General features: G+C 38.9%; 1 pseudogene; it reads left to right on the forward strand.

The window, feature by feature from the left end:
• The first annotated feature begins 803 nt into the window (after positions 1–803).
• LOC123130330 (ABC transporter G family member 37-like) lies at positions 804–11033 on the forward strand (annotated as a pseudogene).
• The last annotated feature ends 619 nt before the right edge of the window (positions 11034–11652 follow it).

Consider the following 11652-nt stretch of genomic DNA (forward strand, 5'->3'; position numbering starts at 1 on the left):
AAGAGCCACAAACCCCTCTTCCGTACTACCAAACCTATCAATCGTAGCCTGTTTTTTTTTTTTTTTGCGAAATAATCGTAGCCTGCTTAGGACAGGAAACATGTCTAGCACGACATGGCTTTGCTCTGATTAATTTCCAACGGTGGCCTCTTCTTCTTTTCTTAAACAAATGAAAAAACAGAGGACACTATTTGGAGCATCGTCCAATGTACTTAGCTTCTGACCTCACATCACAGAGATCCACGTAAGGAAATAATCGCATTCATCCATCAAAAAATTTGGCTGGATCTCTGACCACGGAGATGCCGGTTGGTAGCACTGTCTTCCGTTTGTCCTTTGCGTACGTATTTTTGTTAATACAAATATATTTGCGGAATAATGTCAAACTGATGCATTTCAACGGCTTAATTTTCACGGCCGGACAGAATTGTTTTCGTCGAGGCGGCAGTGATTGCGACTTTTCTTGCGACTTATTTCCCCAACAATCAGTCAACCACTAGAAGAACTGGACCGTACTTCCCTCCGCTCCAAGTTTACCTAAATGTAATCCTCAGGAGAAACGATCAACTAGAGTTGTTTCTGTACATGGACGGCCAACAGAGTGAACCAACTAACCAGCGCTCCTTTTTTGTTGACAGCTAATCATTACTCCCTCTATAAACTAATATAAAAGTGTTTAAATCGTTAAAGTAATGATCTAAACGCTATTACATTAGTTTTACGGAGGAAGTACTCGTCTAGCTTATATATACGCGAAGCGAGACGCGGAGCTAGTTGTGTACGTACTCTTGTGGCATGAGACAATGGCGGCGGAGCAGGGAGAGGCGGCGGTCATGACGGAGGCAGAGGCGAAGTCCTTCGTCGAGCAGCTAGTCGGCTTCACCGGCGACGACCACGAAAGGTTCCTGCTCAAGATCAAGAACCGCTTCGACCGGTACGTGCATGCATGCGAACTGGACACGCATAATCATCGATCGTACATGTGTTAATTTGTGTCCATCAACTTGTTTGCAGCGTCGGAATGGAGCTTCCGACGATCGAGGTGCGTGCGGTGGGGCTGGCGGTGGAGGCGGAGGCCTACGCCGCCGGGGGCCGCGCGACGCCGACCATCCTCAACGCCGCCACCATCGCTCTTATGGTATTTATATATATCCATTTGATAACCAGAAGCAGGAATATTAGTTTACAGAGGGTGTAATTAATAATCAATTCCGTTCCCGACCGTGGTGTGTTAGGACGTGGCGAACACGTTGCGTATGGTACCAAACACCTGGAAGACGAAGCATGCGCTGCTCCATGAAACCAATGCCATCATCAGGCCACGCAGGTACTGCATATCATGGGTAGCTAGCTTCGGGTTTTCATGTTTGTTCCATGCATGGGCTAATTTTTCTCTTCTCCATTTTGATTTTGTTTGTTTCAAGGATGACTTTGCTGTTGGGGTCTCCTGGGTCCGGGAAGACCACGTTGCTCGAGGCTTTGGCCGGACGGATGCTAGACTCAGGACTCAAGGTCTCTTCTTCTCTCTTAAGTTGGTGCTCATTTTTCTATCATATCTTTTTTCCTCGCCTATCCATAACTTGTCTTGTACAGTATAACTTTACTATTTGCTAGCGTGTTTTCTATGTGTGTGTGTTGTGTTGGTCGTGTGCATCCTAATTATATAAGGACTGAGCGTCAGCTTATTATGTTTGTATCATCTTGATGCTCCATTTTAAGTCAATAAAATATATTATTTGTTGAAAAAGTCGGTGCTCATTTTCTAATCACACAAAACTTGTTTGTAAGTAATTTATGTTAATAATTAAATAAAGCGATGCAGGTGTCAGGGAGGGTGACCTACAACGGACACGGCATGGAGGAATTTGTCGCCGAGAAGGCAGCAGCATACGTTAGCCAGGAGGATCTCCACACCGGGGAGATGACCGTTAGGGAGACGCTCGCCTTCTCCGCCGAGTGTCAAGGCACCGGTGACCGTCAGGGTAACTGAAAAATAAAGAATAACCAACCATGGACCAGCGGTTGTTTTAACAGTCACCACTTTACAAAAATTCAGATGAAAAAAAAATAGCACTCCGTCCCGACAGGTGCATAGGATGTGCACGTGCTTCTAGGTACAATTTGATCTGACTAGCCAAATATGTACAACTTCCTCCATCCCCAATTACCTGTCCCAGTAATTTCAGACCAAGAGAGTATATGTGAACAAAAATTACATATATAGAAACTTCATCCATATATGAATCCGATGATACACTTTTGTTGGTATATATAACATATATTTAATTAGCCAAATCGACGATTTAGAAACAAGTGTACGCTCTATGCACATGTTCAGAAGGAGTGTGTACTATATGCAAGGTAAATTTTGTGTGTTCTTAGCTTTTTCTATCGTGTCTTAAACGTGCGTGCTCTATTCAGATTTGTTAGCCGAGCTGGCGAGAAGGGAGGGGGAAGCGGGCCTGACACCGGAGCATGACATCGACGTGTTCATGAAGGTGAAAAACTAAAGTCAATGTATTTTTTGTCGATGCAATTCTTTTTAAAATTGAAACAATCTTTTTTAGGAGGAGCGCTTCAATACATGCCTCCTAAAAATAACTTAAAGGGTATTTTCGTACTCAAATTAGTTGTCTTAAATTTGCCTAGCTATAAATGTATCTAACACTGAAACATGTCTAAACACGTCCGTACCTAGACGAATCTAAAAGTAGCAGAACCGAAGGAGTAGATGGTAATTAGATCCAAATCCATAGGAACGCCCGTTTTTCGTATCTCCATCTATCTTCCTCTTCCTTCGTCGATCTCGTGCGCAAGTATTGTCTGAGGAATCAATGACCTTGTCAAAGCTTTCTGATCCTAATTGAGGTGTCCGCTCCGGCCCGCCCACCCACCGGCCACGCCCTTAGATCAAAGACGTAGCCGAAGAGAACTAAACTGGATTTAGGGGATGCAGTTAAAGACATCCATTGCAGTTTAAACAATGAATCCATCTATAACTGAATTAGATCCAACTCGTGCGAACACTGACGTCCAGAGACAGATCGATATGGAGATCAATTTGACGAGTTAATTTCTCAACAACACGAGTTAGTTAAATAGACAATACTACCTTTATGGTTGAAGAGGTATGTTTTAATCTCAACCATGCATCTGCATCGAAAGTTCTAAACTTTGTCCGAGGGTGCACCAAAGCAAGCTTTAGGATGTGTTGGCCCACATGCATGTTTTGATTTCACCTTCTCTCGCTTAGTCACATAAAGAACAGTGTAGTATTTTGCTCCAACAATTTGATCTAACAATATATCATTTATATCAAGTTGTAAAGCAACCCTAATTTCTTCCTTAGAGTCACATGCTCACATCAACATAGTTTCTGACTCATTGAGTACTATCTTACAAAACTTCCACTGTTTCAATGTTTCTTGATGCATAGTTTCATTCTTGTAGGAATCTGCAATCGGAGGCAAGAGCAACATAGTTACAAACTATATAATGCAGGTTTGATTTATGGGATTTTGGTTCTCTATGGCTCTTCAACTTTTATGAGTACACTTTCAGTTCACATATTAGTATTAGAGTTACTTCATTCGATAGCACTTTACTTTCACTTCAGATCTTAGGACTTCATACCTGTTCGGATACATTGGTTGGAAATGACATGGCAAGAGGTATATCCGGCGGACAAAGGAAACGTGTCACGATAGGTATGTTGTACAAGAAGCTCCCATGTTACATATTGAAATTTCCATAACAAAGAGTGTTAATTTTTTGAACTACTTGTATGACTTTGGCTTTTAAATTAGAGGATTTTTATCCAGTTCCTCAAAAGAAGGTCATCTACAAGAGAATTGACATGCCAAATTGGTAGTTGTGATATTTCGTAGTAATGGATCAAAACACTTATGCTTGCTTGACATATCTGATTGGTTGCAGGAGAAATGCTCATTGGTCCGGCAAGATCCCTATTCATGGATGAGATCTCGAATGGGCTTGACAGCTCAACTGCATTTCAAATAGTGAATTTCCTAGGGCAATTGGTCCACATACTTGGGGGAACGGCTGTCATCTCTTTACTTCAACCATCACCTGAAACATATGATCTTTTTGATGATGTCATGCTCCTATCAAAGGGGCATGTTGTCTATCAAGGGCCCAAAGAGAACGTGATTGAGTTTTTTGAGTCCCTAGGCTTCAGATGTCCCCAGAGAAAAGCTATTGCCGACTTCTTGTTAGAAGTACACACGTCTTAGCTTCGCAAATGTCAAAAAAACATATTAAATCATAGCATATTGCTCACATTATTTATTTATTTGATTGAAAGGTGACTTCAATTAAAGATCAAAAGCATTACTGGACAAGGGATGGTGAAACTTATCAGTACATCACTGTGGAGAAATTTGCAGAAGCTTTTCATGCATTTCATGTTGGTCAGATAATTCTAAAGGCCCTTGAGATCCCATTTGAGAAGAACCAGAGTCTATCGCCATCTCTAACCAATTCAAAATATGGTGTGAGCAAACGACAGTTGGTCAATGCCATATCTGCTAGAGAAATCCTACTTATGAGAAGGAACTCGTCCCTATACATGGTTAATTTTGCACATGTGAGTTCGTACCCCCTCCCCCCACTTCACCCAATATAAATCATTCTTTCACTTTTCACATTCATTTGTTCAAGACTTTGCCCATGGTTTTTGACAAGAATATATTAGTTCTCACATGCCTTTTAAATATGTTTATAGTAATACATTACGCTTTTCACCAACCAATTTGCTCCTAGTCACACCAAAAATACGGACATGGCTTTCTATGGTTCTAACATGACACAATTCAACTAAGTTGAACATCACACTAGTTATTTAACATGATTGACACATGAATAGACCAAGCTAGCCATGAAAATAACATAAACATGCCATATGAGTTCTAATCTAGTAGTCCTAGCATGTCAAGATGTACTTTAAAAGGCCATTCAACCCCTCTGGTATTATGTGAGATGGAAATTTAACCCCAGGTACTGAATACATGAGGTCAAATTAGGCGATGGAAGAGAGTCACCGGACAGATGCTACATGGGCTTACATGTACTGATAAAAGGTGTACTCCAATTGTTCCAAAATAATTGAAGCTCTAGATATCTCCTAAGTCAAATTTCATTAAGTTTGACCAAGTCTATATAAAGATACTTCAACATCTACAACACCAAATTTGCTTCATTAGATTCATTATTAAATATATTTTTCATGTTTTATATAATTGATATTGTATAGCTTAGCAAAAATAAGGCTTGGTTAAACTTTAAAAAGTTAGGACAATCCTAGATTTTCAAATAGTATGGAATGGAGGGAGTAGTATCTAGTATAAAATATCTCAACAATGTGAAGTTCTACAAAATTCAAGGAATACTACAAGTTATTAATAGTGTCTCAAAGATATGGGATCATGCCTGATCTTTGCTCTAGAATCAATACTTGTTGTAGAATAATAGCGCACAGTTTTCATAGTTAAACTATATGCAAACAACTACGATTATAATGAATACTCTTGTGACAGATGGCTATGATAGCATTCATCGCGTTAACAATCTTCTGGAAAAGCAACATGCATCGTGATTCATTGACTGATGGAGGGTTATATCTTGGGGTGTTGTTTTTCTTTGTGGTGAAACCATGTTCAGCAATTTAGGTGACCTTGGCGGAACTATCATGAAACTGCCACTTTTCTTTAAGGAAAGGGATGTTTTCTATCCGGCATGGGCGTACACTTTGCCTCAATGGATTCTTAAGATTCCCATCACCCTTGTTGAAATCACAATATTGGTTTCCATGACATATTATGCAGTTGGGTTTGACCCAAATATTGGGAGGTGAGCATTACAAATGAATGGCAAAAAAATTCTATTATGTGTAGTTTTTCCTGGTCCAAGTAAACTCATCTTGATCTATCAATCTAGTTTGCTTCACTTTGCTTGATTTCTACTCAGTTTATTGCATAATCTACTCAGTTGTTTTTTTCCATTTTTGCGTACTTCTCATATGCAAAATTTTAGTATTTTAAATTTTAGAAACATTGCAAACTAGCTAAAAAAGTGTTGCACTCAGTAGATTAAGTATTTTTGGCAATAGAATATATAATTATAAATTGTAGTGTTGCTTGTGTATTCTTGTTTGAACATTGATGCACTTTGGCTATGTATGTTGTTGGGATTTCAAGACTCGGAAACCCCATTTTTATTCAAGGAAGAAAAATAAAATGGAAGCAACTATGAAGAAAGTGAATACAACAAGTTGATTAAACAAAAATAAAAAGTGTTATTGTTTATTATTATGGTGGTTCATGAGTTTATTTGTAGAGGTGATTTACGCTTTCATTACATGTTAAGTCTGTCAGGTGAACACTCTAGCTGTATTTGTTGCATTTCCCATTCAATGAAATTATTTGTTTTATGTTAACCCACAATAAATAATAAATGGGCAAACAAAAATGACTTGCACATTTCAGGTTCTTCAAGCAATATTTTTTGCTTCTAGCACTAAGTCAGATGTCATCTTCCTTGTTCCGGTTGATTGCTGGAGTAACGAGAAACATGTTTGCAGCAAACATCTTTGGAACATTTACAATGCTTTTGCTTTTGCTCTTAGGTGGATTTTTACTTTCTAGCGGTAAGTTCGCCACTAGTAGTCATTCCATAATTTGTGTTTTTCTTAAATTTGTGGTTCTTATTTGCCCCCTTTCCCATTCAGAAAACTTCAACAAGTTTTGGATGCTTGGCTACTGGATCTCACCATTGATGTATGCACAAACTACAATTTCGACAAATGAATTTACATCTCACCGCTGGAGTAAAGTACACCTCAAGACCAGAACTTTGAAACTTATAGAAAGAAATATGGCTGACAGTCTAACAAACTTAACATTTGGCTTTTCAGGCACTTCCTGGGTCAACAGATCCATTAGGGACAAGTGTCTTGAAATCTCGAGGGATATTTGTGGAGGCAAAATGGTACTGGATTGGCTTAGGTGTACTGATTGGATACACACTTATATTTAATGGCCTCTACACCGCAGCTTTTACATACTTCAAAAGTACGTTTAATTGCATGACTATTGCATCGACTTGTTTCCAGATACACAAATTCTAAAGGAAGATGGTTTGTTCTTGTTTGTAGCACATGGTAGAGGCTTTTCATCATTGACAAACAAGGCACTAGAGAAAAAATTTGCAAAACTGAGTAGGGATGCTCCCTCAAAAAGATCTCACCAGAAAAGAGTAATGAATGAATTGGAGAGTCCTAGAAACAACGGAAGGGTATCGCTTCCATTTGTGCCACTTTCACTTACCTTTGACAACATAAGGTATTCAGTAGACATACCAAAGGTAAAACAACATGTCTCCTATTATCTCAAGATTATTTTAAGAACTAGCATGCGAAACATACTTCCCCCATTCTTATTTACTTCGGCGTTCATTTTTCAGGAAAATAAAGCACGGGGTGAGACAAAAGATCGTTTGGAAATACTAAAGGGTGTGAGTGGTTGCTTTAGACCAGGTGTGCTGACTGCATTAATGGGCACTAGTGGTGCCGGAAAAACAACGTTGATGGATGTGTTAGCAGGAAGGATAACCGGAGGCTACAGAGAGGGGACTATAACTATCTCGGGCTACCAAAAGAAGCAAGAAACCTTTTGTCGTATATTTGGATACTGTGAGCAGTCAGATATCCAGTCTCCACACTTGACTGTTCTTGAGTCACTTCTATTTTCCGCGTGGCTTCGATTACCATCAGAAATTGACTCATTAACAAGAAGGGTCAGTTTGATGAAAAAAATAACAACAAAGATTATTTATTTGCTTTCGAGTTTTTATTTAATATTTTTGTTAATTTCTTTGTCAACTTTTGGATGCAGATATTTGTTGAGGACATGCTGGAGCTCTTGGATCTCACATCATTGGGAGGTGCACAAGTTGGACATCCTGGAGGATATGGTCTCTCATGTGAGCAACGGAAGAGGCTGACCATTGCAGTAGAGCTTGTAGCTAATCCTTCTATTATTTTCATGGATGAGCCAACATCAGGGCTTGATGCTAGGGCTGCAGCAATTGTAATGAGGACTGTCAGGAACCTAATGGACACTGGTAAAACTGTTGCCTGCACCATTCACCAGCCAAGCATAGACATATTTGAAACTTTCGACGAGGTAATGAAGTTATTGCTTCTAGTTGCAACCTGTAGTGTCTTGAATTGTAAGTTTGTTTCATTATTCTTGATGAATTGTAGCTTTTTCTACTGAACCAAGGAGGGGAGGAGATCTATGTTGGTCCACTAGGCGAGAAATCTTTGAATATGATCACATACTTTGAGGTTAGTCAAATAGAAGCATGAAAATTACCTTTTTACTACTCTATAGATTCATGGAACTTGCCAGGAGTGAAATTATTGTTGCATTTGGTTTATTCAGGGAATAGGCGTCAATAGGATACAAGAGGGGTATAACCCCACAACTTGGATGTTGGAGGTGACCTCAACAGTACAAGAGCAAATGTTGGGGATTAATCTTTCTGTAATATTCAAACAATCAGAGCTATATCAGTAAGTGCAATGCATCTTAATAATCCGTTAATTTTAGGAACTAAGAAAGTCCCAGTTACAGAATGTAACTTATTACTATCTTTGGAGTAGAATTATAATCTAGAAACATTTACCTACCCAAGCTATCCAAGGTACCAAAACACATTGGATCTCTTAAATCTAGTAGCTATAGAAGAATGATCTACCGCCTTATGCCAACTTGTCCTAAGAATTGTTTAGTGAATAGAATCTTATGGCCAGTCAATGCAGAATTATGTTGTGAACTAGCTTGACTGTGTTGCCTAGAATTCATGTATGTAAGACCCAAAGGAGGTAATTCTTTCTACATAAGGTGTCTGAAGATTTCGCTTGTGTGAGGATCGATACCAACTACTTTGTTCTAGGGTCTTGGGGCATATGCTGCTAGTTGGCCTGCTACCAGTTATTACTGAAATTGTTGGTTGCTTTCAAGTTTTGTTTTCTCATCCAAATAGTTTGTATGGTAACTTCCTAATAGTATGGGGTTGAAGCATGTACATATTCTAGTATACAGATGTCCTATTATTAGTGGTAGTTTCATGTGACTATAAATTTGAGGTGTAATCACAACGATTTAGTTTTCAACAAAATATTTTTTCTAAAGGCATCTAATGTGTATGGAATTCGAATTTGGTTGGGTGCACAAGTTCTTATTCAAGAAAACACAAGATCATAGATATAACAAGTTAGACTCAGTTTGGTGTGCATATTATGGTAGCTTCATTTCACAGTTTTATTTTATGATTTAGATACATGAACTACTTTGAAGCGTCTTTTAGCTACATTCTAGAATCATAATGGAAAATGTCTACTACTTATTTTTGTGAGAAAGAAAATTCTTTTTACAATATGGGAATATTGTAGTCATTAATTAGCTTTGCCATGTCTTATGTAACTGGAAATTATAGAGCACAACAACGACCAATCAATAGTTAATTATTGTTTGTGGGTTTGTTAGTTGTTTTTTGGCTTAAGATGGATCATGAACCTAAGTGTTTTTTACACCTTTAGTTCATATATCTGCTTAGTTTAGTTTTGCATCATATTCATATATTTTTTCTAGGTCTAGTAACTCATAACGTCATATCGTATGGTTTGACTCCATTGCCCTTTGTCACTACACATGTTTCCTCTACTTGAGCGATATTTCTAGAAATCAAATTAATTTTATTGTGCTCTATTTTGTCGGGATGCACATGACATGTTCCAACACTACTATTTATAATTTCAGGAAGAACAAGGCCTTGATAAAGGAACTAAGTATGCCTCCTCCTAGCTCAACCGATCTCCATTTTTCTAATAAGTATTCACAATCTTTAGTGAAGCAATGCTTAATATGCTTATGGAAGCAAAACTTATCATATTGGAGGAATATTCATTACACCGGGAGTAGATATTGTATCACCATAATCATAGCATTGCTTTTTGGCACGGTATTCTGGGACCTTGGAATGAACAGGTGGGTTTTTCAATTATCACCTGATTGTTATTTATTCTTGTATTGTGGTCTCCACATTGTAAAATGTTTCTCTACACCTTACAGAGCGAGACGACAAGATTTGTTCAATTCCATGGGGTCCATGTACGCTGCCATTCTAATGATCGGTATTTCGAATGCATCGGGTGTCCAACCGGTGATTGCAATGGAAAGAATAGTGTTCTACAAGGAAAGAGCATCTCGAATGTACTCATCCCTACCGTATACATTTGCACAGGTGACTAATTCACCTCACTCGTGCATACTGCGTGGTACTTATATTTTATATCTCGAATGACTTGATGAAATTGTCATTATGATCGCAGGTTGTAATTGAGCTCCCATACATATTCATTCAAACTCTTATTTATGGAGTTTTGGTATATGCAATGATAGGATTTGAGTGGACTGCAACCAAATTCTTTTGGTACTTGTTCTTCATGTACTTCACATTCTTGTACTTCACATTCATTGGGATGATGGCTGCGGGACTTTCACCCAGTGGTGGTATTGCAGCAATTATATCATCTGCATCCTATGGCCTATGGAACTTGTTCTCTGGGTTTCTCATCCCAGTTTATGTGAGTTTCTCCACCCACACAACATAGTTATGCTCAATTGGTTCTAGTCCTCCAGCTAACTATATGAATATATCTTGATTCACAATACATTTTTGGTTTGATGCAGAGAATTCCTATCTGGTGGAGTTGGTATTACTGGATATGCCCGGTTGCATGGACAGTGTATGGTCTAGTCGCTTCACAATTTGGGGATGTCGAGGAGAAACTTGAGACTGGTGAGACTGTAGTAGAGTTCCTGAGGAGCTACTATGGTTTCAGGCATGAATTCTTGGGAGTGATTGCCGCAGTGACTATGGGATGCACTGTGGCTTTCGCCCTCTTGTTTGGCTTTTCTATCAAGTATATCAACTTCCAAAGGAGATGAGGCTTTAACAAAACTAGTAGTGGCAAGAAGAAATTGTAGTCTCCTTGAGAAATATGGCCAAGAAGTATATTTAGTGTCAGATATATCCGTCACACCCCACATATAGACAAGGCGGTGTTGACAGGGAGGCACCATGGTTGGAATGTGTGACCATGTGTGGCATGCGTGAGTTATTGGCTAGGCCTATGTGTAAGTGTTGTTAAAACTCTTTGTAGTCATCCAGTCAAATTTTCAAAAAAAAAAGAAATGGGTAAACTCTCAAGAGACTCGTCTCTTTGGCCATATGTCTTGTGTTTTGTGATTTGTTTATGTCTTCTTTTCGTCCATGATATCTCCTCAAGACATCACAAATTGGTATCTAGAGGTAAATTTGACTTGCTATGCGCTCACACTCCTGAGACCATCCCAATTGGTAGGAGGTCGCTCCGCCTTGATCTCCTATAAGTCCAAAATTGGCATTCGGGGGATTAAGGGGAAGTTGTGTTGGCTCCAAAATTAAGCAATCCAAGTGCCCAAACTTGCTTTTTTTACTTGAATGGAGGCAATGCAATGTTTTTGTATGAATGACTCGATAAGGCACTCAACGAGAAATTATTGGTGTTTCTAGAGGAGGCACAGA

This window comes from Triticum aestivum, chromosome 6A (assembly GCF_018294505.1).
Source record: "Triticum aestivum cultivar Chinese Spring chromosome 6A, IWGSC CS RefSeq v2.1, whole genome shotgun sequence".
NCBI lineage: Eukaryota > Viridiplantae > Streptophyta > Magnoliopsida > Poales > Poaceae > Triticum > Triticum aestivum.